Raw genomic sequence first — 5606 nt, forward strand, 5'->3', positions numbered from 1 at the left:
CAAGCTAGAAAAGTTTCCTTGTCTTTTCACATTGTTAGCGGGTTAAGTTTTACCACTCCGCACTTTTAATGAGGGTGAAACAATCAGCTACTTCACTGTTTACAGAACGAGGTTCAAACTACTACAGTATTAAAGATCAAACCCTTGCTTCCTATCGTTACACCGTTAATAGTATGCAAACTTACCACTTTAGGGTGAAAACTGCTCCCAGGAATTTTGCAATCCAAGATCAACTTGTTCTTATGAATTTCAGCTAAGTAAATTAAGTTTTGTGAAATTTCACATATACATATACACACACACGGGGACAAATATACACATATACATGGATACACACAGAGGCACACAACACACACACACACACACACACACACACACCACAGACACAAATCTTAGAAAAGGAAAAGGTACTCCCTGGAAAGGGGTGAAGAGACACCTCGTTGGTGGTACTGTTCCTGTATCAGTCAGGAGCCAAGCAGTTGGCAATCCTTTGTTCATCCCAGCTTGATGCCTGGCTTGGTGACCAAAGCTGTTTTATGCCTAGGACACATAAAACTCAAAATAAATCAAATCGAATCCAGGCATTGAGGGAAGAGGAAGACAGAGACCTGCAGACCGCCTCATCACCCACAGACTGGCCCTCCAGCACTTGTCACAGGTGGATCACAGATACTGCTTGCCAGAGAGAGTGTCACCCAGCGGCCCACCAGCATGGCCAGACTGCAGCAGGAACTACCACAAAGTACTAGTATGTGGCAGACAGATGGAAGAGAAAGAGAAGTAGAGCAGCTTGAACATAATGAAGAGAAATGGGACTGGAGACTCGAGGGTGGAAAGGAACAGCTTGTTGTGAATGGCCAGCCTCGCCACCTGGGTCCATAGTGAAGTCCCAGTCCAAGCTGCAGCTGAGGGCCTGTGGATATTCAGCAGTAGACATCACTTTCTATGTCTATGGTTCATATTATAACTAGAAACCATGTGGATGTCCGGGGGCTATGCGGAACGGGCCTCGCCCCTCATTGGTTGTGACTGGCCCTATCTCTCACCCTCTATAGCAGTCTAGAGAGCAGGCCCTGAATGTCAACTGTACAGTACAGCAGAGATGATCCTGGTGGTAAGGGCCAAGCCCAAGGATGAGAGCATGGAAGAGCTGCCATGAGGTGACTTGGGGGCGGCGGCAGGGGTCATGCCGTTCCCCCACCTCACCTCACCCATTACCACCTATAGCAATTGAGAGAGCTGGCCCCAGGTCATGAAGCTCACTGACTGAAGCAATTAGTAGAGAGGGCCCTGCACGATGATTGGGCAACATAGTGGAGCTGGCCCTGATGGCGAAGGCATAGGTAAGATGCCCGGAGGGTATGAAAGAGGAAGAGCTGTCCCAGACCAGACCTATGTAGTCAATAGCACTTGGGAGAGTGGGCCTGGCATATTGCCTGGGCAGGCTCTGTGTATGTGCAGGTGACCTAGCTCTGAGGACATGAAAGCAGGGTAGCTAACCCTGCCTCCTTTTGATGGTGACACTGGGTGGCCTAGCTGGAGCAGTGCTGGAGAGCTTGCTGTGGTGGTGTGGATAAGGGAGAGCTAAGCCAGCAGGCTGACTAGCTCAGTCAACACCAAGACCCAGATTCACAGTTCTGTCTGAGATAGCCAACCCCAAAATCTTTATCTGTGAATGGTTGGAACCAGTCAAGGGGCCAGTCCTGCTACTCCAAAACTATAAGATCTTCATGGTACAGGGCAATAACAGGACAACTGGGAGGAGTCCCATCGAGGATCCAATATTGATGGTGTCACAGAAGCCAGAGACCTCAAACCAGACCAATGACTCACTGCAAGGAACATTTGAAAGTGAAGATGTATAGACAGACATACACTGTGGGACATAGTAGAACTTTCACCATGAGATGTTTTTTATCTTTTGTTTATTTTGTTTGTTTGTTTGTTTTGTATTTTGTGGAGGGGAGGCTGCAAAGGTGACATGGGCAGATATGAGGAGACATAATCTCATGGGATTATTATTCATCTCTCTCAAGGGAGATGAATGGGACTGGGGTGCATGACATGAAACTGACAATCAACGAAAGTTAAAAACAAATCAAAGGAGAAAGAAATATATATCATAAACAAAAGAATATAGTCCACATCACTTTTGTAGTCATCATAGGACATATATTAGATTTTTTGCTTATGTTTATGGATACATGAAGCACTATTACATTACCACCATGGATGCTAGCTTTTTTTATCTTCTTATAAAAAAAAAAATTAGCTCGTGGAAATTTGCAAAAATTTATCGGCAAAGCTACTTTCCTGAAGCCAGGCCAGGATAAAATGACAAATTGAGATCATTACTGGCCAAAATTGAGGTAGTAATGGTTACAGTGGGGGTATGGTAGCTTTTGTTTTTGCTAGTTATTAACACACACAAAACAGGCAAACAAACAAAATGGCCAATTAAAACATGGTAAAGCAAAATAAATCACTAGATATGCACTCACTGATAAGTGGATATTAGCCCAGAAACTTAGAATACCCAAAATATAATTTGCAAAACACAAGAAAACCTAAAAGAAGGAAGACCAACGTGTGGATACCTCATTCCTCCTTAGAATAAGGAACAAAATACCCATAAAAGGAGTTACAGAGACAAAGTTTGGAGCTAAGGAGAAAGGATGGACTATCCAGAGACTACCCTACCCGGGGATCCATCCCATCATCAGTCACCAAACCCAGACTCTATTGCACATGCCAGAAAGATTCTGCTGAAGGGACCCTGATATAGCGGCCTCTTGTGAGGCTATGCCAGTACCTGGCAAAAACAGAAGTGGATGCTCAGAGTCAGCTATTGGATGGAACACGGGGTCCCCAATGGAGGAGCTAGAGAAAGTACCCAAGGAGCTGAAGGGGGCTGCAACCCTATAGGTGGAACAACAATATGAACTAACCAGTACCCCCTGAGTTTGTGTCTCTAGCTGCATATGTAGCAGAAGATGGCCTAGTCAGCCATCATTGAGAAGAGAGGCCCCTTGGTCTTGCAAACTTTATATGCCCCAAAGAGGGGAATGCCAAGGCCAAGAAGTGGGAGTGAGTGGGCAGGGGAGCAGGGCGGAGGAAGGGTATAGGGGACATTCGGGGTAGCATCTGAAATGTAAATGAAGATAATATCTAATAAAATAATTTAAAAAAAAACATGATGAATGCTCTGCTATGGTTAAAAACTGACCGAACCAGAAATACAGTGCATTATCTAAGTGCCATGCGGGTGTGTGCCAGGCCAGAGGCAGCAGGAGTAACAGTGGGGACTTCGGACACAAGGTCAGCCTCACGGGGGTCCATTTGTCATCAGGAATGAATGTGACATTCTTTAGATTTGTAGGAGGTCAAGTTACATGTCGACTCTACAGCTTGACCGCACAATCAATTGATAACGTTATTGGAAAAGGGAGAATATGTATTACACACCATGGCACTTGAGAAACTAATTTAATAACATACTGAAAACACTGTGGGCTGACTGAAGGAAAGAAAAAAAGGACAAGAAACAAAGTTCAGTTTTTATTGAAACATCATTTAATATTTATATTTTATTAAATCCAATTACATTAAAACAAAGTCTTCAAGTCAGGAAATACTATTTCACTTTTTATATTTTCAGTCACTGATTATATATATATATTTGATCTAGAGTCTCTCTATGTAGCACTGGCTGTCTTGGAACTCTCTATGTAGACTTAGGCTATCTTCAAACCCACAGAGATCCACCTGCCTCTGCCTCCATCAGGGAATAAAGGCATGTGCCATTATGCCCTGCACTGATCAATGTTTTAATAAGGAATAAATTTCTGTGGTTCAGAATCAAACTATAGAGACAGAAATGGAGAGACACCAGGTCCTCCAATAGGACAGTCTAAGAAGAAAAGAAATATCATTTACTCAGTTCTTTAAAAGAATAAAACCAAAGAAACATACAAAAGATTTTAGTGTCAGTGTTTCATGATGTGCCCACCTTCATAAGGAGATGAAACTGTGTCAGAGCCTCTTAGCTGATAATGAGCTAAAAAGAAGAGAGGCATTGTTCAAAGTAACTGAACCATGCAGGCTGGTGGAGAAAGATTAAGTCGCCCTAACTAGCACAGCACTTTGTCTCCATGTCTTTTCGTCATGATGTGAAGGCTGCTTTCTTTCAGGACAAAGGAGAAGCCAGCTAGAGCAGGCTTTCCACAAGGACTAAAAGCGATCCTGATAGAGTATTTTGAGTTAGCATATTCAACCACTCTTCAGTGACACACATAGCCAGGCAGATCACACAAACCGGATCAAGTAAATAAACCAACAAAAAAAAACTAAATGAGAATATGATTATTTTTTTAAATTGACATTTTGTGTCTAAAATGTATTATGTTAAACCAGAAATTCTTGGTGACTACTACTAGCAGATGTTTACAAATATTTTAAGAAATTCTTGAAGCAAAGCAGTTGGGATTTTTGGTGGGAGAGGAACAATTTACCTGGTCGTTTAGAAAACATGTTGAGATGTTGAGGAAGATAAAGACTTTTCAAGAATACAAATATCCAAAATACAAAATTAATACTACTGGTATATCACTTCGCTGTGGGCTGACATCCAATTTGATGGCTGGGAATACTTTGTATTTAGAATTAAATTATACTATGATACAGACATTCAGCTTACAGTTGCATAAGAATATCTTGAGAGCCGGCGGTGGTGGCACATGCCTTTAATCCCAGCATTTGGGAGGCAGAGGCAGGAGGATTTCTGAGTTCGGGGCCAGCCTGGTCTAAAAAGTGAGTTCCAGGACAGCCAGGGCTACACAGAGAAACCATGTCTCAGAAAAAAAAAAAAAAAGAATATCTTGAGAAATAATAACAAAATAAAATTACATTTACAAGGTAGGTATAACTATGTTAATTCTTCACTGAAAGTGAATTAGAAGTTTTGATCCATTAACTACTAAAAAGTACACATACAAAATTGGGCTCAATTAGTTAAAAAAAGAAAACTAAACTTAGATGAAGTTAAATGGGGGGGAGGTGAGGGTGCAGAGGCTGGATCTGAGGGAGCTGGAGGAAAAGGGTAAATTGTCTGAAAGTCTCAAAAACAGAATTATTATTTTTAAAAATGAAAAAATGCAACACTTTTGAAGGGGACAAATTAGCTTATTTGTTATAGAAAGACACCTGGACTAGTGGGTTCTGTGCCCCAAACTTCTCTCATTTAAGGAACAACTTTCCCATAAGTTAGGCTGTCCATGTCTTCCTGGATGTCGCACCTGCTAGAAGTCCTAAGTCACGACACTGTTCGCAGCAGGGTAGACATGCCTTGTAAACACTCAAGTCTCTTATGCTTATGGCTCCATATAAGGCCAGAGAGGAGATCGCAGAGCAATAAAATAACCTGGCTGCAGAGATCCTTAGAGATGACAGCTCCAACAGCCTGTCTTTGTTAGCTTTCCATTTGGCTGTGCTCGGTGCACTCTCAGTGTGTTAAGTCACATAAATATGACAGGACAACAAACTGGATGTTATCACTGTCTAGTGTCTAGAAATGGAAACTGAGGTACAAAATACTTTAGAGGTTTTCA

The 5606-nt window shown here is 42.2% G+C and overlaps 1 non-coding gene across 1 annotated transcript; it reads left to right on the forward strand.

The window, feature by feature from the left end:
- Nucleotides 1-408: 408 nt before the first annotated feature.
- LOC115063906 lies at nt 409-553 on the forward strand. The gene has a single exon (XR_003843774.1). It is a non-coding gene; the product is annotated as a small nucleolar RNA SNORA48 (small nucleolar RNA).
- The last annotated feature ends 5053 nt before the right edge of the window (nt 554-5606 follow it).

This window comes from Mus pahari, chromosome 4 (genome assembly GCF_900095145.1).
Source record: "Mus pahari chromosome 4, PAHARI_EIJ_v1.1, whole genome shotgun sequence".
Classification (NCBI taxonomy): Eukaryota; Metazoa; Chordata; class Mammalia; order Rodentia; family Muridae; genus Mus; species Mus pahari.